Source organism: Passer domesticus, chromosome 3, assembly GCF_036417665.1.
Source record: "Passer domesticus isolate bPasDom1 chromosome 3, bPasDom1.hap1, whole genome shotgun sequence".
Lineage (NCBI taxonomy): Eukaryota > Metazoa > Chordata > Aves > Passeriformes > Passeridae > Passer > Passer domesticus.
The window spans coordinates 86,599,645-86,623,028 of NC_087476.1; the positions used below are offsets into that span (position 1 = coordinate 86,599,645).

Consider the following 23,384-nt stretch of genomic DNA (forward strand, 5'->3'; position numbering starts at 1 on the left):
TAGCTGCATAGGCATGATAACGTTGGGTTACAGGCCAGCCCTTTGTGAGGCAGACACTGGGCTTTGTGTAAATTCCATTGATGACAATGGACTTCAAGTGAGAGAGATCTTTGCCTCTCTTTGCTATCAGCTTGCAGTGCTGATCACGGACCAGTGAAGATCTAAAGGAAGTCCCTGGGTTTGTGTCAAAACCTCTTATTAACCAGGTTATAAAAGCTGCAGTGGAGGAGACATATTTTTTGTAGCCTCACTACTAATATTTTATCTTTCTGTCTTTGTAAAACTGTTTTTACAAAGCCAGGTATTGGCTGGATCCCAGCAGCCCTTATCACAAATGAAATTCTGCATTTATTTGTGCTTTTGTTGTTGGAAAGGAGGAGGTTTTATTAATAGTAGTGCTAATGTTCATATCTGGAATTAACTTCTGGATAGAGAAACTCCTGTGCCAGCGTTGAGCCAGGAGTGATTTTTATGGTCGTGTTATCAACTCAGAAAACAGGAGCTTAAGCAACAGCCGATGAAGTGGTAACAGATTTTTAACTCAATCAGAATCAGCTGCCCACCTCTCTGTATTGTTTCCCTGTAGTATCAACCTCTCATACTTGAAGGTTTCCCCAACTAAAGAGAACCACCGTGTAGCATTATTTGTAAAACAGCTCTGTCTTGAAACCTGATAGTGCATGAACCCAACCTGATAATTTATGAACTCACAGCTAAGCAAGCAACAGTTCCCCTGCACCCCAGAGAAAATATACTGTAACATGCTAAATCTCTTTTTTAAATGTAAAATCATATTGCCATTCAGGTTTGTGGCTTTTTTAAATGTGGCTGTGCTCAGAGAAGTAACTATAAAAACAGCGCACTTTTAATCAATGGATCTGCTGTCTTCTGCAGGAAATTTGAGTCAGATATGTTTCATTTACTGACAAAAATAATACCTTGTTTTTGTATTTTCTACTCTGCTGGCAGCATAGAAACTATACAGCCCTGGGAAAAACAGCCAACTCTCCTCTGGTTCATGCACCATCAACAGCACAGATAATTAGTTTTAACCACCAGGTTTTGATTGCCTGTGCAAAGAGAGTATGTTGATTTTCATATCTGGGGCTGAATTTACTGAGCTACTGGCTAGCAATACTGGGCCACTTTTTCCAGTGGTACTCAGGTCCCTCAACTGCAGCTGGAAATCTGATCCTTCATTTTCTCAATACTTGCCCACTTTGAGCAGGAATCTCTGCTCAGTGGTGACCATGCCACACAACACACACATTTGGAACTGGCATGTGTCCCTGCACAGGAGGAGGAATAACACCCCTAGACCAGTAATGTACCCACCCTGGCCTCACTGCCCACTAGCTGTGTGAGAAAATGCCATGCTTGGTGTCTCAAGTAACCAACAGGTACCTATGAACCCCTGGCTCACCTCAGCTGCAAAATAAAATATGTCTTCGTGTACCACCAAGACATCTGGCTGGTAGATCATCTATGTGGCAAATACTGGAACAGAATGTGTCTCCAGCCACCAGCAACTACACAAAATGACCACTAGTCTAATTCATTTTGTGTGGACATGGAATCAGTACTAAGCAGGGCTGGGTAACCTTCACAACCCATGCCATCCTCCTGCTGACACCGTCTTGCTATCACACCCCAGCTGTGACACATCTGTCACACATCCGGCTATTTTCAGAAGGATTTAGCCAACAGGTGGACTGAACTGACAGTGTTTCATTTGGTCCTGGTTCATTCTGTTTACTGTACCAAAGCAACTCAAAATGAAATTATCCTTTCAAAACAGATTCCAGATTAAATTATTTTCTAGCTGCAAATGGAAGCCACTCTGTCACCCACCAATCCAGCTGTTCGTTTGCAACACTGGAAATAAGCGTGCTGGAAGCAGACAAGAAAGCTTTCAAGTCAGTCCATTGTTGACTGCAAGAGATGATGAAGCTGCAGTTGCCTCACATTTTCCAGCTAAACCAAAGCAGGAAGCTCCTATCCAGATGGCCTGAGTTACAGGAAGAGCAGTTCTGCATGAAAAATTCTCATTTGCCCGAGCAAATACCTTCTGCACATGGTATTTTGCATGGAGAGCATGGTGAGCTGGCTCTGCAAAGCTGAACATCAGCTTTCACCCTTTCAGTGAGACAGAAGAATGGTGTCAGTGCTTGCCAAACACCTGTGCCAACTAGAAGAGTTTCTGCAATTTCTGTGTAAGGCAGATGTCCGTGTGGATTCACTCTCATGGGCTGTGATTGATCACTAAATTAAGATCCTCTACAAAACATTAAACCTGTAACTGAATTTTCCCTTTCTGAATTCATGCAGAGTTTGACATTAGACACAACTGTCTTAGGTAGGTAACTCCACTTGTTCTTGATATTTCATTATGACAAATGGGATGTATTTCCATCACTTATCATAAGATCAACACTGCAGCCAAGCACGGTTAGCTTATTTATGGTCAGCCAGGGGATGGATGGTCTTAAGTGCCTCCTTAATCAAAGCGATGACTCCTTAACAAAGTCTCTTCTCACAGATGAAGTGTCCGTCTTTGTCTGTCACTCTATCAAATTTTGTCAATCATACTGATTGTGGTCATGTGCAAAATTAGTTTGTTCTGGCTGATCCAAATACAGCATTGAGAGCATTGTTGGTGTGATTTTCCTTTGTTGATCTGACAGATCCAGAAGTGACCAGGTGGTCCTTCCTCCCTCTCACTGCAAGTGACCAGGTGGTCCTTCCTCATGGATCTGTTGTGTTTGTAGGGAGAAGATGGGCTCTTCCTCATCATGATGTGGGGTAATCACACATGAAAATCCTGCTTGGCCTTAATCACCAGGACCAGACTAGACTGGCAGAGCTGGGTCTGTATGCTGGGTCCTCCCCCACCTCTCCTCCACCTGCACCCTGCTATCCCAGGACTGGCTTTGAAAGGGCCATGGAATTGCATGTTCACACTGCAGTATTTTGGCCAGACCCAATGAATATACTTCTCTGGCAAAGGGCTTTCCCAATATTCCCCAATAAGGAGTCTACGGGCAGCCCTGGCTGGCCAAGGGAGCTGCATTAGCAGCTCTGCCACCAGCACCCTGATAAGGCCCGACCTGGTGTTGTTTGTACTTCTTAGTCACCTTTATTTGTTTAAGAGGCCAGACAAGGCTAACATTTGTGATGCCTTATTTATTCTGTGGCTTTCACTGGAGCATATTAAACTCATCATTACTTCATATGAGCCCGAGATAGGCATTTTTTGCTGGCAAGTGTTGACAGTAAGTAACAGACACACTGCCACAAGGTAATTTGTTTATATACTGGTGCGAATGCCTGGTGGATTTTATTCCTGTAAAACTATCACAGATAAAGAAGCTACTATCAGATAAGTGACTATAATAAATGGCCACAATTAGTGCTCTGCTGATGAGACTGCTCGGTGGTCTCTCTGTTCTGTTTTAGACAAACCCCAGGCCCAGCTTGCTTAGTATAAATGGAGACAAGAACCATGTAAAATAACATCAGCCTCTCTTGATTTCTGGGGGTGTTTTACTAAAATACCACTGCTAACTGATTTGAAATCTCCTTGTATTTATCTTCAGAGGACATAAAAATGGGAAGATCAAATCAGAAATAAAATAAAAATGTTCATTTATGTACACAAAACACACAGACAGACAAAACACACAGAGGCACACACAGACAAAACACAGACACACATGCACAGACACACACACACACAGGCTCCTTGCATGTTTCCCTCTCTTTTAGGACTTTGGGTTACACTGTGGGATTTGGTGCTAGCTGGCATTGGTGCTCACAAGTCTTTCTGTTTGATGTCACCGGAAATAACTTTAAGAGTCAGGGGGTTAGAGAGGCACCAATCTGAATCTGCCCGCACCCCACCAGAGGCATGTGCACCCTGCTGTTGCCGCCCCAATTGTGGAGTGAGAGATGCCCAGGACACTTCCATTCCCCAGCAACACATCCTCCCAGGACATGGGAGGGAACAGGGTCTTCCCTATTCTACCCATGCTTCTGGGAACTCGCTGAACCAGCACAGGCATTGCAGGGGAGGCAGTGCCACGACAGTGCAAACCTGGGTGCAGCCACTTCTACCCCAATACACCCGGGGACAGATGCTGTCTGCTCTCAGCCTTGTGTCAAACCTTGGTAGCAGTCCAGAGGGTCTGATATGCCTGAAGAGGTCTGCTTGTGTTTGGTCTATATTTTTATTCATGAGGCACTTATTGCCTCTCTAAGTCAGTGGATCAAGTCCCACCATGAGACGTTTGTCCAGATGAAATCCTTTCCATTGAACAGCCAAAGTCCTCCCCAAAACACTCACTATCACATACAAAATACTGATCCTCTTCTCACCTTTGCCAACAAGAGAATGCAAGAATTATAATAAAAGAAGTGGTGCCACCCCAGAGCTATACAGAGCCAAGCCCCAGCCAGAACCAAGCTCCACATCCTCCCTGTATCTCACTGGTAAAAACCACTCACTCCTGAGCCGTTCTCAAGGGCTGTGGTAGTGATAAGGAGCTGTTGTATCAGCTTCAGTCCAACCCCATTTCTCTTCCCTTGCCTGTAGATTAAGCTCATGCTGATTCATGAAGTCTTCTTACAGTCACTGTTCTAAAGGCATCTCTGTGGACATCTCATTGCATCCAGTTGTCAAAAATGAGAGCCTGTAATTTAGGCACTTTAGATCTTTGAAATGCATTTATACTCTTGCACAGTCTTGTCATTTATAGAATGATTTGTATTTACAATGAACTGCTTCTCTATATAAAGAGGTATGCATGTATATACATACATGTCCACACTCCAACACATGCATTGATATCTGCATGAAGGCACTGAAAGATATTTCCAACATACTTTTACTGTCATTAAAATAATTATGATAATAAAAAAGCTCAAAGGGATGGTGTGTGAAACACAGGCTGTCATCCTCTTAAGTTATTTTTCATCTGTAACTACATATTTTGTTCATGTAATATCAAAATGCCACCATCCAGCACAGTCTCCTGAAGATGTCTCTGGACCTATCTTCAGCCCCCTCCTGAAATGTAATGACTTCTTCAGAGCAAACAAGTAGAAAAAGCTCATCCATAAAATTGTGCTCCTACTGGGTTTTATACTTCTACTGGATTTAATATTTCCTAGTAAGAGAACTTGCATTGCATGGTAGAGGAACCTACATGCACTGCATCCCAGGAATTAAGTGCTTGTGCACAGTAGGATTTATGGTGGTTCTTTGTATTCCTGTTGCCAGAATATCTCATAAACTCACAAAAGTTATGCAGGCATCAGTATGTTTACCTTTTCACGAGCTTAAAGCTGATTTATTTGACCTCTGAAAAACAAGATAATAGTCCTTGTTGAAAACTCCATGGAGTCCAGATTAAAGAAAGACTGTCGAGTAGTTTAAACCCCAAATTTAAACTGCCTTTGACTATCGTAATTTGACTACAGTGTTCACTTAATTCTCTTGAAACCAGTACATGGTTTGTGCCTATCTATGCAATTTATACATGTGTGTTCCTGTAGACTTTTGCATGCGTAAAGCCCTGAGAATTCCCAGTGAAGTGACTCAGGTGAGGCAGCACATTACAATAAGTTGCTACAAAGTAAACACTGCTCTAAGATACCACAAAAAACCCATGTGAGGCTTTCGACCCAAAGGCCATGATTACTATCACATTGGTAAAAATTTTCTTAGAGAATGCAGGGTCTTAGGGCAGAGCAAATAATTTCTCTCAGTGATTTGTCTTTATAGGTTGTTTTGCATTTGTGAGTGGGCTGCGTGCATGAGGCAGAAATCTCCTCTGCATGAGGTGTTTATGACAATTTACAATCTTCACGTCAAAAACAAAATAAATGGGAAGAATCAATTGGAAAAATTAATTTATTTTCCCCCACCCTGGCCTAGGTCTGGATTGCATGCTAATAGACATGGAAAGTTAACAGACCGATTTATTTCCTAGTATCAATTTCACCCATGACAAATGAGCCACTGTTACTTACATGCAGCCCTAAATCTACTTATCTGCAGCACCAAATCTCATTCAAAGTACCCAGAGGTATTACCAAACTCCAGGTGCTTAAATAGATCATCTCCAAGCATCAATTCCATTGAAATGTACTTTTAAAGACTAAGGACTTGGATCCATAAATGAGTGACGTACTGAGGGAAGGGAAGCAGGATCCCCTGGTAAGCCAAGACACTATGCTGAATGAGCACTTCACACAAAACCCCTTGAGGCTGTCCTGGCTGCTGTGTGCCTGTGTGGAGTATTGTCAAGGTTAGGAGCTCACAACAGAAGTTTTCTATATGTGTGGCTCATGCCAAGCCATCCTATTTCCATGGAGAAAGATGATGACTTCTGTAATCAGAAGACCACATTCTTGGATGAAATCTTACCTGAAATTACAGATTACCTGCATTGTTTATACCCTGCAGATCTTCCTTCAGCCACAAAAAGAAAATTGTTTGACTTAATCCTAGAAGTGCCTGATATTTCCCACTCACTATTCTACTGACATTATTAGTACACATGATCATATAGGAGTCATCAGATATACAAATCAAAAACACATGCAACAGCTGGAAAACTGGATATTTTTATGGAATCAAGTAGGAAGACATGCAAGTTGATGGGGGAGGAGGGGAAGATATTTCCAAGTAATAAAACAAAAAAGCTTTTTCACCCCTCCTTTCCCCGTTGTGGTCATTCTAGTTTTTGAATCTTGTATATAAGTATTTCTGAGTCAGCATTCTGCAGAGCCATGTTTTAGTAAATTAAACAGCTATTGAATATAGCTCCAGAAATTAAAATAGCTATTGAGTTCCTCTAAAAATGCCTCCTTAAATGACAGTTCAGGAAAACATCGCTCACCTTAATGGAGAACCACTGTAATGGAGCAAGAAGCAACTTGGAAGCAGAAGCAGCGAAGACGGGAAGACAGGTTCAAGCTCCCCCTCATATTTCTTAGATAGAAAAACTATCTTTTCATGAGTAGCTCACACACAATTCCAGCCAGGTCCACATAGATTTAGACAGGACTTGGTTCAACCTCTCCCTTCTTCTCTTGTTTTTGTGTTCAAAAAAAAGCCCTAGGAAAAGTGTGTTTGGCAAAGGTGTATGCATATATGTCTTAAGACATAGAGAGAACTATATTAACACTGGTAACTGGGTTGATTTGTGCATACAGGGGCTGGGAAAGGATCCCTACACTCATATCTGTTTCCTGAGTCTCCACTGTAGCCTACTGAAGGTTGGAGCCCTATTTAACCCAGAGCTAATTCACGATACACCACAAAATGTAATGATACATTCCATTGCATGGGTATAGTAAAGGCACTGTTTAATACCCTGCCCTAATTTCAGACTTTAAAAAAGGATGGCCAGAGAGGTGAAAAGAGGTGTCTTTTTCATGCACAAGCCAGAGGGGGTGAAGTGCCTCTTTCTCAGCACCAGCCTGGGTTAAACTGTTCTGTTGGCTTTCATTCTTGACCTGGATTTACACCAAAAAGTGTTTAAAGTGAGTCAAACACTCAAACAAATTGCAAATGTGACTAGGTTTAAACAATAAAAATGTGTTTACAATATTTGTTTGTGCCCCAGAAACTCCACACATTTAAAAAAAAAAAAAAAAAAAAGACAGCCAGCCTTTTACAGTCTGGACCTCAGTGGCTGATTTATTAGCTTTCCTGTTTTTATCAACATGTTCAAGTTGCTAAAAACCCACCCTGCTAAGCCTAATGTGTCTGGCATTCATCTTCACCTCAGTACCATCTGCAATAACAAGCAACAGATCCCTGATCTACAGCTGTAATACTTCTCCAGGAGTGTCTGTCAGTAAAAAAATAATATAAAATAAAAAGAAAAGGAAAGGATGAGCAGGATGAGCCTATCTCCTGCTTGGGACAATTCCTTGGTCCTATTTTTCTTGATAATCACAATAAGCTGTTGCACTTTCGTTTTCTTTTGGGGAAGGGGTTTCTGTTTTAATGAGCTCATAACCTGGCAAATAACTGAAGCTTTTCAAGTTCTTGTGGGAAGCATCTGTTCTTTTTATTTCTGCAACAGGGAAAATAAGCTGTGAGCATTGGGCAAACCACTAGAAATGTGTCCTTTGATCACTTGCCCCAGTGAAGTTCTTATGTTCAACAACATTTCCTTTCTACGGCTTCTCCATTCCAGTCTTGGTGGAAGCACCACTTTGCTGACAATAACAGGAGGGAAAAGGGCAATTTTTGTTTGTATGCCTATGAATGAACAGCTGAAATACCATTCACCCCATAACATTCACACTCAAAAATTTTCTTAGAGCTTTCTAAGAGGACCAAAACCCTGGCCCAGAGTCAGGTATTCCAGAGGGACTGCTGCAGGCTGCCAGGGAGGGGGATATAAAAGCAGGGCGAGTTATTAAACAGCCCTTCCCTTGCACTATCCTACCTCTAACAACTTCTAAGCCTTCTCATGCCTGATGTGTTCACGTCCTTGGTGTCCCTGAGTGAATTTCTGACACAAATTTGTTGTCTTACCCTTGAGTTTTGTTATCTTCTAACATCCACTAAACCCTTGGAAAGGTTTCGCCTTTTGTTGGCCTTCATCCTGGTTCCTGTTAGTTCCATTTGAAGGCCCCTTGGTTGTGCACAGAAATATGTGTCTGTCTCTCTGGGTCCTTCCTCATTTCTGTACTTGAGTCGTAGCACTGAAGTGTAGCTTTAGTCAGGCTCAGATGATCTTCAAGCCTTCCAGAGGCACAAATAGCAAAGGACAGGATGGCAGCTACACTATGGGAGACAAGTGAACCCTGTGTGTGTGCTTCACAGGCTGTGAGCTCACAGTTGGCTGTAGAATCACTTCTAAGTAAGAAAATTGCAGGCATTTGGCAGCACGCACAGATATCCTGCAAAGAGAAGAAGTCTAATCTCTGAAAGTATTACGCTGTGAGTAGTTCTGCATGCAGGTCCATTAGCAACAAACATGTTGAAGGAAGTTATTATTGTGGTGATTTTATTGACAGAGCTGGAAAATCCCCTTGTATCACTTCTCTCATTCTCTTCACTTTTTGCCTTGTTCTGCATACACACAGTAGTACCTGTCCTAATTTGGGCTCTCCAGGCTAAGGCAAGCAATATATGAACTGCAATGACTAAAACAGTGTGAAAGAGTTGACAACTAAAAAGTCTCTCAGGAGCAATTACTTTCATATCTTTACTTAAAAAAAAAAGGCAAGCATTCTTGGAAGGAAAGGTGTGAAAAAAATATTTAAGAAGCAACAGGAGAGCTTCATTTGTAAAATATCAAGAGCTCATCTCCGTGGAGCTTGCTGGGATCTTACGGGACATTATTGCATGGGAAAGAAAGAGTGGGAATCCGTCTTAGCCAAATTTGAAAGGGAGCATCAGTACCATTTACCCTCGTTTCTGAATTTATCATCATGAAAGCTACGTGCTGGGATGTGGTTAGATTCCCTTTGAGACATTTGTAGTAAATATGAGTCTAAATATAAGTGATTGGAATATTCAGTGCCTTGGCATATACCTGGCAGTGTGTGTTGCAGTAGAGGTTTTGGCCACACACAAAAGCTGACAAAGTGCAGGACCAAAGAGTTACATTTGAGGTGGGGAGTTCCTTACTGTTCTTTTAACAGAATAGGAGTAGACTGGAACTAGATGGGGAGAAAATTGCTTTACAAAATCAAAGATACTGATTTGGAATAGAAGCATTTCACTCAGAAAGTGCCAGGGGCATTTGGTAAACAGCCTGAAACTGGATAGCTGAACTTGGACTGCAACACTTGGGGATAAAGTTGGTGACAATGAGTTTTTTTAACAAGATTTAGAATAATCTGGATTTTTGAGCACTATGAGATCTAATGAAAAGCACCAGGAGGGAGCCAAGTGTACAGTTATTGTTATTATTAAAAGCAATATTACAACACTGATATTATGAAAAAATAAGCAGATGGCAAATGCCTTTCAGTGAAGGCAAAGGCAAAATAGTGTGTCTGGTAGCAAGGAGGGAAGCTAATGATTATGTGCTAAATGAAACAGCCATTCAGCATGCTTGTCAGGAAAAAACATTTGGGAGTCATTGTGGAAAAAACATGGGAACCATTAGCCCAGTTCAGAGTATCAGAAAAGGTAAAAGCAAGAGAGGCTGTGTTGCTCCTGCATAATACTCTGTCAAGGTGCCTATTTCTGAGCTCTCCTTGTGTTGTGGATGTGTTCACATTGATCACAAAAGCAGGGGTCCCATTCAGCCGGGCAAGGTCTCCCTGTATCTAAAACGAGAGTCTCTGCTCCCAGGCATTTAGGATAGAAATGTCAAAAATGCCAGAGGTACTCAAGGGGGAATCCCTGGTTGTCCCACTTGGGGCACAGGATCCTCTTGGCCACCCAGAGCCAGCCGAAGGAAGTCCTTCTGTCTCCAGCATTCTGGGAAAGGCAAACCAGCCAAGGCAACCAGCAGGACCAGGCAGAGGTCACAGCTCGGCACCTCCAGGCTCTCTCTGCTCACGGGGTGAGAGGGCAGGATGCTGTCTCACACCACCCCAACCAGAAGGTTGAGGTCACTATTGCTATGACCTAAGCTTGCACCCTCCCAGAGCCACATGGAGCTGCTTTGCCCAGGATAGATGCTTCATTTCTGAGCCAAGCTTGTTGAAAGGGGTGAGTGAAACTCCTCTCCATATCCTCAGTGGAAAGCAGGACACAGGGCTGAAGCTGGACAGGAAGGAGGTTACAGTGAGAGAACCCAAAAGTTGATTTTAACTGTGTGATAGGGATTACCTGCACAGCATTCAAAGGGTACAAAACAGGGCTTCATTTGTTATAGGATAACACAACTGCCCCAGCTCTAGCTGCCCACAGCTTCCCCCACTTCAGCAGCAATTTCTGTCAAGCCTTTCTGACTGCCAGGGCCAGACCAAACCATTAGCACAGAAGTAGATGATGCCTTTTGTTTGCTTTTCTCCTGATCTTTTTTTTTTTTTTTCCAAGTGGGCTCTACTGCTAAACTCTAAGAGTGCTTTGCTCATTTAAAAACAGAAAGGTCTGAATCCAGTCATCTTTTAGGGACCAGCTTGCAGCCAGTTTTCCCACAAAAATAAGCAAACTGGAGAAAGGAGTCAGAGTATAAGCCCTTTATGGGAGATTGATTGTAAAGCTGGTGGCAACATGACAAGCTGATTTGTGGTGGCTCCTCAGAGCTTGTTTGAACTGTAAACCTCAGTCACATTTATTTATTATATCAATACAGGTTTCTCACAACCAGCATTTATGTTCAAAATGCTGCTATCTCATACCTGACCATGGAATGCCAGGCACGGGGAGGGCACAAGTATGTGTCTGTGTGTATAAATGTGTGCATTTATACATCTGAGACACACTGTGCATAGCCTCTTGCCCCCAGTTATCCTCTCCCCTGCTCCAGTGTATGTTGGATCCGGAGCTTGGCTTGCTGCCACATTTGGTGATGACAAAGCTTTCCATGACAGCACCAGCCTGAGTCTTCGTGGCTCCTTCACAGAGACCTGGACCCCTTTTGAGGCTCAATTTGGTCACTATCATCTTTTCCAGTGATAGCTGCAACAGCTGTTTTTTCTTCCTCCGTAGCATATGGGTTGCCAGAAAGTCTGAGGGACCCATCAGCCAATTTCCATACTTGGATCTAGGTCTGTATCTGCATCATATTTTCTTGAAACAGTAGTCACATAGTGGGTCTCTCTACCTTCCACACAAAGATGATTTAATGTCTTCCTCAGCAGCACTGAGCTGCTATAGCATGAAATTTTAAGGATTGGCTCTTCTCTCATTAATGGACTCACTTCAGAGTCATTGATATGTCCTGTACACAGCTTATGGTGTAGAGTTTTATGGTGTGTTCCTCCACCTCCATATAAGTCTAAACTGGTCATAAAAGATAACCATTTACTGAAGAAAAATATACTAACCTTGCTGAAACTAAGACACAAGGCAATTTTCCTAGCAACGAATAAATAAATGCCTTGGCACAAGTCCTACTTTTTTTGCATGGAAAAATGCAGATAAAAGGGAAAATGCTATACCCTTCCACCCTCTCTTTCTTATCTTTTACTCTGACCTTTTACTCTTTCCTTTCTCCCCTCATCAGCTGTGATCAGAACCATAATATTAATAATGCTAAAAGAACTTCAAGCCTCTTGCTGGTACCAAGGACCCCTGGATTCACCGGCTACACATTCTGTGACTCCAGTGGCAGTCTTGGAAATGTTTTTGCCATTTTCCTCAGAGGCATCAGCCCACTAGGAAAATTAATAATGTTGAGAAGCAGGACTGTGTTGTACCTACCTCGAGTACCAGAAAGCAACACTGAGGCAGACTCTGGTGCTGAGTAAATCTTGTCTAGACACAAAATTAGATTGGGTTAAAAGACTTCTGTGTTTCTGCTCTCTTCTGTTTATATGGCTCATATTAACACAGTATTTTAGTATGTGATGTCTATTTATGTATTTAACAGTTGTTAAACTTCTGTGCAAAGCACTGTCTGGGTATTTTTATTTTAGTTTAAAAGTGAGTCAAAATACAGTTATATGTGTAGCATGATTTAAGACTACCAGGGCTTTCCAGTGCAAAAGACAAAATCCAAAACTACTTGTTGAGAAATTGTGGATGTCTTTCTTCTGGAAGTGTTCAAGGCCAGATTTGATGAGGCTTTGGGCAACCTGGCCTGGTGGGAATCGTCCCTATTCATGCAGGAAGGTTGGAACTAGGAAACCTCTCTCTGTAAGGGCCCTTTCAACTCAAACCATTTTGTGATGCTTACATAGTCCCACCTTACCCATAGCCACGAGGTCACTCCCTTCATCTGAATTATGCATCCCACAAGGAGTTCTTCACAGTAGGACAGGATTATAAACACTTGCAGGGTAATTTCCAGCAAGGCTACAGTAGGAACAAATTTACCAGAGCTGGAAAGATGAATCTGTCATCACAAGATGAGATGTACTTGCAAGTAAAAGTGTTCAAGTTTAGCTTACAAAATTGTTTGCCTTGGCTTCAAGTCTGTCACTTCTAATGGATATTTTGTATTTCAGAAGCATAGAAATGAAGGAGTGTGTACTTCCATCAATATTTCAACAACCTCTGGCTTTGGAACTATCTCAAACAGCCCATCTCTCTACTTTGTGGGTGTGCATCTGTAAAAAATGGCATGATCTCTGCTATTTCAACAGTGACTTCTCACTGTAATGTGCTCCATGTGCTGCACAGGTCTGCATTGTCCTCCTCCAGTTGGGCACGTCCGTGAGCAAAGCAAGCTGAGATCTCACACGATAATGTTGACAGTGCAACCCAAAAGTCAAAGTTTTGAAAAAACAGTGCCAAGCAAACAGATCACACTGGAAACAAAAGCCAAATACAGGAGCTGAAAGCTGGATTCGTTTCACATGCCTGAGTAAGAACAAACTGAATCTGTCTATCAGCAAAGGGCGGTTACAAGGATTTGTGTCTCAGGAACTCCACTCTCTGCCATGGATGAGAATATTTTACCTCCATCAAGCATGGGATGCCTATCCATTTTCATATATCATTCCCAGGTCGTAAGAAAAAATTAAATAAATCATGAGATTCATAATAATAAGTAAGTATGTATCACTTCATCATCACTACCGCTCTTAGGTAACAGTCTCTCATTGAGGATTACAAGAATAAGGTTATTGCCCCAGATGAACCTTCTTCAATATCCTCTTAGGCACTTCAGATCTTACTCTTCAAGGGACAAAACAAACCTGAAAAGGAAAAAGACTGTTCCCAGAAATAATTGTTTATAGAAGGTACCTCCTGCCTTTTAGCAAGGCTGTTTTGAGGGGAGCAGTTCAACCTTCTGTCAGAGGCAGTCTCCGATTCATGTTTGAAGGCATTAACTCCACTCTAGCTGAATCCAAGACAGTAACTTTGGGAACCAAACACCTCTGAATCATTTCTTGCACACAGCTGGTTAGTACCAAGGCAAAAGCTTTCACTGCACTAGAGATGAGCTTAGAAAAGCCAAAGCTGAAAATTATTCAACATTCCAGTCCAACAGTAGATTAAATAATTGCTCAGAAAATGTGTCCAAGACCCATTATTGGTAAACAGGAACATTTTAGGAATATTTTAGTCAACTGTCTTTAAAAAAAGACAACTATGGATGAAAAATACCCATTTAGCATTTCTTTCCTACAAGAAGCAGCCTAGGCTTTCATTTGACTCATTTTTCTGATTACTATTCCACACCACCCTTTTTAAACAATGTCATTCAAGGAATCTTACCTGTTGTGCTTTTTGTAAACTGCCTTTAAAATACTTACATCATGCTAAATTTTCTTTTTGAAAGGTCAAAAATTGATTGAACAAACTCAGTCTTTTTTTCTTATTGCTATCACTTTTTCTTTTTGCCCTGATTCTTTTTCTGCCTCATGGTTATAGAGATAGTAGAACTGGCAAGAAAATGGGGACAAATTTAAGCCTAAGTAAACCTTGTTCATGATGCATCAGATCAGTGAAACTTAGGCCCAGAACTGAGACTTCCCCAGCAGAAAACCCATAATTTTATTCACTGCCTTTCACAACAGAAATCTTGACATAGGCTTCCATCACTGCCAGCTCCCGGGCTGCTGGCATGGGTGAGTCTCACCACAAGGGCAGAAGTCCACACAAAGCACTCCACAGTAGGTTTGCCTCAACCTTTACAAAGGAAAGGAGAGAGCTGCCAGTGTTTCTTAGGACCAGCTTGAACAATGGGATCTTTGTGAGGTTGCATTGCTGGCTGGGTCAGTTCCCACTCAACTATGTTGTGCCAGCAAGCACCACCAGTACTGGACTAGAAAGAGCAGGGTTGTACTGAAATTTGGCCCAGGAAGAACAGTGAGGGTTTAGTTTGAAGGGGCACTGACCAAAGGAGAGCTAGACAGCGCTTGAGGCTTCAGCAGCCCATCAGCTCCTGGCATGGAGACCACTCCACTCAAACCTACCCCACCATTCATGTGGATGGAGAGCCACCATGCTGGGATTCGTGAACTGCCAGGGTCTTCTGGCCTGCATCTGTGCCAATGTTAGCCAAGGGGAACCCTAAAATAGCACCTGAAAAATTTGAGTGAGAAGGGGGAAGGGGAAAGTCTGATCACCTGCAAGGTGGCAAATGGCCCTTTGATATCAAATTCCCAGCCTCACAGCAGCAGCCTGCTGGTCTCTGGGGGTCAGTGTGACCCCAGAGTGGGTGGGCAGCGGGTCACTAAATGGTGTATAGAGACTCTGCCAGTGGGTGCATGGGCTGGAGAAGAGCTCCTTTCTAATGACAAGGCTTTGGACCAGGCCTGGGGCTCATCCATGGAAGCGTGGAGTGCTCCAGTGACACGGGCCAGCTTAGGAGCTCATGCATTTCAGAAACACACTAAATAAATAAGCAGGCCTAGGATCAGTAACCACTGCTCCTGTAGGAAATCTATGCAATGAAAAAGTCATCAGCCCTACCTTTTTTTATCCATTCCTCTCATTCTTTAAATTTAATTTCTTTCCGTGCTGTGCTTTCCCACTCCCCAGCCCCCTGCCTTCAAATGTCTGTTTCCTTCAGAGCTGCAACACTGACCACCACCAAGGAAGAAAAAGCTGATAAATAATGATGCACAACTCTCACTATTCCACAGTTTTCTCTAGGCAGATTTAGAAAGGTCCCGAACACAAAGAGAAATTAAATCAGCAGGTAGGAAGACAGATGCAAAGTGAAATTCAAGATGCTAAAAAGCTGCTTTTCTCCAGAGGTTCTACTCTTCCGTCTGTCCAGAAAACAGGAAAGAGCAGACTGCTCATGACAGAGGAAAGAAAACTTCTGGGGGTCTTTAGGGGGACCTCAAAGAAATTATTTTCCCGCAGACCAGAGCTGAACAAACCTGAATGGCCTTTTCCTGACTGAAGAATAAACCGACTATTAATTTATGACTTGAAGTGTATATAACAACCTCCCATATGTTTTCCAATCTGCGCATACTGATGCCCATGTCTTTTCTGTTTGGGTTTGGTTCTCATCAGCTAATTTTGCTAATGGGCTAAATATACCTCATGAAGCTGCATCTTAAAAAAAATAAATATTTTTAAATGGCTAATTTAAAAAAGGACCATCATAATGTTATATGTGTGTACATAGAGAAGCACGTGTATTAGAGATAAAGCGCAAGCGCATGGTGGGCTGGAGGGAGGGTGTTTGCACGGGGAAGGCAAAGGCCCCTGTGCAGGTCGCTGGTGAGGAGACAATCCCGCACAGCGTGAGCAGAGACAGTGCAGAGGGGCTGCTGGGTGACGCGAGCACGCACGGCATTGCTGCCGGGACATCCTGCTCACTGGACTTCTCCCGGATAAACGGCTCTGAGTCTCTTTGTTTGTTTAAACGGAAGCCGACGTTTTAGCAGCAATAAAGGGCAGGCTAAATAATTCACTGGGCCAGCGAGTGTGACCCCTGAGATAAAGGGCTGCGCCTCAGAAACCCAACCCCACGGCACCTTGGTTTGCATACACGCCCGGTTTGGGTAGACGGGATAAATTGTAAAATGAGATGGCAATATTGACATCTTCCCTTGGCTTCCCCTCACCGAAGGAGAACTGCAGAGGGAACGCTGCTCAAGTATTTCCTTTAAGCTCGTAAGTAAATCGTGAAACATCAGGGAATGAGACAGGTTTATGGCTTTCCAGTAAAATGCCGTACAACTCGCAGACACTGATTTCACAGTTACCTTCCCAAGTGCGGCAAACAGAACAAACACGCGGGGGGGAACCCCAACACCGTTTGCTTCTTGCTGTTGAAGGCTGGCAATGAGGTTGCAGGAGAAAATAACATTTTTGACTTCCGAGCCTACCGCCTATGGACAGAAATACCAGCGGTAAAGAAGCCACGGAACTCTTTAAGCAATTTATTAGAGGATTGGGCTCAAAAGACTGAGCGCCGCCCCCAAAAATTAAAAAAGAAAAAAATGATACGTTCGCTGCTGTTTCAAAGTCAGGGACGCAGTTGGGGTTCATATTTTCGTGATGCCTTTGGCAACCCCCGCCCGTCCCTTGTGCTGCTGCAGCGTGTTATGGAAGAATTAAACTGTTTCCCCGAAGCGGTCCGTGCCCTCGGCGGAGGAGGGGAGGGGATGTGCACACCCCGGAGGAGAGAGAAGCCATCACGGGTAGGTCTCTACCTTGTCCCTGGGCAGAGCCCGGCTGCCTGATGACGAACCTCCCCTCCCCGCCTGCCCTAATATCATCCCTCTTCCAGACGGAGACTCCAACGCCCCTTACACCTCTGAGGCTACAAAGAAGACGGTCAGAATACAAAAAAAAACCACATAAATTCGCCTCTTTTCTCTCACCTCCCCCACCCGGGGCCTGTGGGAAGAGGAGGAAGATGAAGCAACCCTCCACCACCATCCACTTTAAAATGCGAGTGGACTCCCCCTCATGCTCCCCTCTGGGTACGCCCGGGCGATAACTCTCACGGGTCCCGCTAGAAATGCCTCTGTGAGGTGCCTTTCCCTCTTTCCCGGCTGAGCATCTCTGGTGCTGGGCCCCAGCGCTCCCTGTTTTCAAGTTTGGGAGAGGTTCCCTACGCCTTCAACAAGAGAGAAGAGAGAAAGACCGAAGGGGAGTCCTGAACGTCACCGGGCACCCTCCTCCGGATTGGCAGCCCGGTGGCATCTCCGAGCCCGGCTGCTCTCATCTCGGCGAGCATCGCGCTTTTCATCTGCCTCCCGCCCGCTCCAATCTTTATGGCTAAACAAGTTCACAGTTTACACTCAGTAAAACGTCGATATTGCACTTAATGGTTGCGGGGAACAGAGTCTTCGCAGGGATCCTCATAAAAACCCTTTATTTAGTTTCGAGCATTTTCTTGTAATCAATAAAAGTTGTCTGTTATCTCCCAGCGCATTTAGCGGGGAAGTTTATTGCCTGCCGGGCGGATTAAGGGTGAGACAGGAGTGCACCATACATGGAAGGGACTCCCGAGTCCCTAGATCCGAGCCTCGGATTCATAAAATATAACTATCCATTACGTTGCCGATATCTGGAGCCAGCAAATATACACAGACCATAAATTGTCGCCGGCGGGCTGCGGGCCGGCCGCGGGCGCGGGGGCTCCGCCCGCCTGCATTCCTGCCCGCGCCGGGGGGGCGCCGGGGGTGTCCCCGGCCCATCCATCACCGCCGTTATGACTCTGCGATGCAGCAAATGGGTTGTGTAAAGAGGCAGCGTTTGACAAGGTGGCATGGTTATCCTGTCCAAATGATGCATAATATTAGTATTAGGGCTTAGATCATCGCATGCTTTTAAAATCATCGCCGCTAACTAGAGCTGGGGGGGGGGGGGGGGGGAAGAGGAGGTTCCTGGGGGCTGCAGGGGGCAAAAGTTTCCATGTAGATAATGATTACAGATGGTGGGATTTATGGGGAGGGGTGCGCGCGCAAATAAACACGTGTATCGTAGCGGAGAGAGGAGCCCGATCCCGCCGGGGCCGCGGGGCCGCCCCCTCGACCGCTCCGCCTCGGGTGGGTTGCGGGGCCGAGGGATGGCGGGGGTCCGAGCAATCCGCAGCGCCGGAAAGAAGGACGTCAGGACCTTTCCCACCTCCACCCCATCCCGGACAACGTTCCCAAAGGTTTGAGGATAAAGTAGAGAGAACTTTTCCTCCTCAGCCACCGGCGGTAAACCCGCCACGGCTGCAGTCACAGACACTGGTGGGTGCGGGCGGGAGGGGACTCTCCGGGGATGGATAAGGGGCCACTTGAGGCGAACGATCCCCATTAAGATTTGTCATTGGAAATACAATGCTGTGAAGCGAACGATATTAAGTATTATATTAAGTTCTAGAGAACTGAAGAACTACAGTAAAAAGGGAAGGCATACAGAGCCAAGCCCGAGCCAGAACTAAGCTCCACATCCCCCCTGTTTCACCACTGATAAAAATACTGTCTCCCGAGCCATGCTGAAAGGCTGTAGCCATAAGAAGGGGCTGTTGTATCAGCAGCAGTCTAAGCCCTTTTCTTCTCATCAACAGCCCATTTTTGTAGACTAAGCTCACACTACTTCATCAAGTCATCTTCTAGTCACTGTTCTGGACATCTCTGTTAGGATCCAGACAGATCTCGTTATGGCCAGGAATTAAACATGCCTGCAATCTAGGCACTTTTGCCGAAGTTCTTCTAAAGACATTGATGCCCTGGCACAGTCTAGTCATTCACACAGACAGGTATTTGCAATTAACTGCTTTTACGTATAAATATGCGTGTATGTATGGTCATGTCCATACTCCAATACCTACGTAAGGATTTCTGTATGAATGCCCTGAAAAAGAGAATTCCGACATACTTCTACTGTCGTTAAAACAATGATGATAATAGAAAAGCTCAAATGGATTGCTTGTAAAACACAGGCTGTAATTCCCTCAATTATTTTTCATCTGCAACTACATGTTTTGTTTATGTGGTGTCAAAAGACAATGACAAGGCTTAGGGCCAGGTCCTGGGCTCGTCCATGGAAGCGTGGAGCGCTCTAGCGACTCGGGCCGGTTTGGGAGCTCATGCATTTTAGAGTCGTACTGGGATGTATTCGGGGAGACGGACCGGCTCAGTGCTGCATCCCATCCTGCTTCTTCTTGCTTTCCTTGGCTACGTTCAGGCACGGGCTCGGGGGTCAGATGGAGCTGGGGTCTCTGTCCCGGCCCCGCACGGGCCAGAGCCCTTTGTAGCCCGACTTAAATGGGCCAAGGCCGGGCAGGCTCCAGGTTAGAGGGTGAGAGGGGGACAGGAATACCTCTGCATTTCGTATCGGTTCTGACCCTTTGCCTCGGGGCCGGCACCAGGGTGCAGCCCGCGGAGTATTTCAGCAAATCCCGGTGACGACGGTTCTGTGAGGAGGATAAAATCCCCACTCGGCGTGATTTATCAGCTGTGTTTGACCCCTGAATACTTGACTTACACGGCTGGTGACACATTACCCAGGAAATGAGGTTGCAGTGATTTTTGTGTGTGTTTGTGAAAGCGTGTCATTTCCCCACAGACCCGTCTCTTGGGCTGCTGGGCAAGAAACCCCACAACCCCTCTGTTCTCTCCACCATCCCCATCCTTTCATCACCCCCACTCTGCCATGCGGGTGACCGACGAAGCGGACAGGGGTGGTCCCGAGCAGCCGCTTCTTTTCGTGGCCGAGGAAAGGAACTGGTCATCGCGAGGAGGCGGGAAGAACAGGCTATGGCACTAAGGCCGGGAGAGACGGTCTGGGACCAGGCATGACTGGAGGGGTGTGATGGCTAGAAACCTTTGATTTGGGGTTTGCCCGGAGAACGGGGGTGGAGGAGGGTGGCCGGGGTTTTTTAAGGCAAGCAGAAATTTGATTATAGCGTACGGCAGAGCTCTGTGATTTGCGGTGAGCGGATTTCATTAGCTACGGCCGTGTGAGTCTCAGAAAAGCTGCTCAGAGCCGCGGGGCCGGGAACGAAGTTGATCCCGAGGGCGGGTGGCGAAAGGGGCTCGGCCGTGGTGCCGGTTCTCTGGGCCAGGGAGAGCAGCGCCTGATCCGAGCTGCTGCGGGAACGGGGCTGGCACGGCCGGGCGCTGCCCCTGCCGCTCCCCTTTTCCCTGGGATCGGCCCCGTGGCCGCTTTCCCCTCTACCCCGGACAGGCGGACAGGGACAGCCCCAGCCCCCGTGCTTGCTTTTCGCAGTGGGGATGTGGGTCACAGGGCTCCTTTTGCCCCACCTGCACTCGTGTCACCTGCCGCAGCCGTCCCCGAGGCGAGAGGAGGAGGGTTTGGCTCCGCTCGCTGCGGGTTCAGCTGTGGCGTTCCCACTTTTGCTGAAGATGACGATGGTAGGTGGTGATGGTGGAGGCAGCAGCGGGCAGGAGGTGCCCGGAGCGGCCGCGCAGCCCAGCCTGGCCCGTCGGGGGCTGTCGGGCTGCCTGGCGGGCCGCCGGCGCTGCAGTGGGATCGGCTCTGATTGCCGTCAACGAATGTCACCGGCAGAAGGAAAAACAAAAGCTGCCTCCAAAGATCGCGGAGTAGAATTTGGCAAGGTTCCTAAAGACACCAATTAGTAAAAGCTAAACCCATTAATGAAGTGGCGGCTCTCTGGTTTCAGCCAGGTGGTGCAGATCAGAGCGCCTGTATCTGCAGCAGAGCCCCGCTTCCCTCCAGCCGGGACCTCACAGCAAACCTCCACATTAATAATACGCTTAATGGATCTCATTAGGGCTGGGGCCTCGAGTCCCGGCCTGGGTGTGGCGGAGATGAGGGGAGCAGGAGGGCAGTGCTCCCCGCGCTGCGCCGGGACGGACCCGGTTCCCTGAAGGGGCGATGGACGGCGGGGCCGCCGCTCCCTCCGCGGGTCCTGAGCTCGTGGGTCTGCACGAACTGCGTTTATAGGCGGTTCTTTCCCAGATAAGGGAGACTTTGGCATCGCCTCACCGGGCTCGCCAACCCACAAGCCACACACGTCCCCTTATAATCAGAGCCACCTCTGCCCGCAGAGCCACGAGCATCCGCCGCGGCCGGGCGGGCTGCGGAGGGCGGCGGTGCTCCCGCAGCGCGCCCCCGAGCCGGGGCTGTGAAAGGGAGGGAAATGGGCTTCTGCAAATTGATTTAAAAAGAAAAGCGCCCGAACCACACCTCTGTAAAAAGGGACCAGGAAAAAGGGACGAAATATTTCCGCTTCAGCTGGGGAAAATCATAAGAAGAGAGGGAGGAAAAAGGAAAACCGAAGTAGTATAAACCTGGCCGAAGTGATCTAGCATATTTAGCTAATGGAGGTGGACTGTGAAAAGAGACCTCATATTTCTCTCCGAGGAGTCTCTCCAGGTCCGCAGCCGAGAATACACACAGCAAACCTTGTGCCTGAATTATAGCTGAGGCTTTGCTTTATTTGAATTCACTGGTGTTTATTTAAGAAAGTGAATAAAGGTTTTGTGTAAACAGCCATTATTTCTGATGAGCGCTCAACAGCAATAAGAAGGGGGTGGTTTTTTTAGTCGAGACTGTGGCAAAAGTTGACATTTTGGAGATTGCAGTTTGTCTTGCCGACGCCAGGCAGTCCCGAAGCATGAACTGCAGGGAAAGCTGTGTGTGCCTGCGAGTGTGAAACTGCGATATCGAGCGAACTGGGGTCTGAAAACAATTATTTTTTAAAACATCATCTTAAGCACGACATTAAAATAAAATAAAAATATTTTCCTAAGGAGCGGGCTGGTCTCGCTCTGCTAACGAGGGAGGCGATCTCAGGTTTCGCTGCCGCCGGCTCCGCTCCCACGGGCTCTGGGGGAGAAGCACCCAGGCGGGGGGACCGCGGCAGGCACCCCGTCCTCGCCGGGCAGGACAGCGGCGGAACCCGATGCCAGTTCCTCACCCGGCCCTTTTGCACCGTGTATCTCTTAATTAAAATATTGCTTCTGTTTTGTTGTATTATTGGTTTGGGATGTTTTTCTTCTAATGTGGTTGTTATTTCTGAAATTGACTCGGGTCTCTGGAGCTGGGAGGTCTCTGGTAAGAAATCTGACGAAAAGAAAAGTATCTCATTGGGCTTCCTAACACAGCGCCCGGGAAAGGTGGGGTTATCGGTAAAGCTGCTCCCCGGGAAGAAGGCTGGCCGGATCTGGCTCTGATCATCCCGGCTGCGCATCTCTGGGAGTGTGGATGCCCCCAGACAGGGCTGGGATAACGGAGCGGCACGGCGAGGCCTCCCGCCTCTGTATTAATCCGATTTCCCATACATGCCAGGCAGAAGGAGGCAGGAAAACCTCCATTCTCCGTGCGGCAGCGTGTATCGCTCCTGCTTCTTGGTCTCCGGTACGGCTTTTCATTTGAACTCAGAGAGAAAAATCTCTGCGGGGCGTCCGCGTGGGGAAGCAACGAAGAGAGTTTGTGCGATGAGTCTGCCCTGACCGGGACCGCGGGGACCATGGCAGCGCTGGGAAAGACCCTGCCTGCCCCTCCGCGGGGACCCCGACCCCACTGCGACACCCCGCCGTCACCCGGCCGCAATGCTGCGGGCAGGGGGAGCCCGAAGGGGTTGCGGTGCCCGGCACAGACCTGGAAAGAGTCACAGCGGATATAGGAGAGGTGAAGAGACTGCCACGAAAGCTGCTGCCCCCGACTGAAACACCGTCGGGGATTTTCGGGTCAGCAGTAAAACAGTGGGCTCGGGTGTCTATAGTTCAGAGACAACCAGCATCAAAAGCCTTTCGTATTACCTGGCCATAACAAGCAAAAGAAATAGAGATCCAAGCTTTCTTTGACCTGTTCTGGGAGCGGGGGTGTTGCATTGCACTACGGACATGTCGCCTTCGCCAGCCAACGGCGCTGGGGCTGTCTGCGATCACGACAT

General features: G+C 46.3%; 1 long non-coding RNA gene across 1 annotated transcript; it reads left to right on the forward strand.

The window, feature by feature from the left end:
* Positions 1–8,845: 8,845 nt before the first annotated feature.
* On the forward strand, positions 8,846–13,640 carry LOC135297010 (uncharacterized). The gene is made up of 3 exons (XR_010359021.1): positions 8,846–8,962; positions 11,636–11,694; positions 13,096–13,640. It is a non-coding gene; the product is annotated as an uncharacterized LOC135297010 (long non-coding RNA).
* The last annotated feature ends 9,744 nt before the right edge of the window (positions 13,641–23,384 follow it).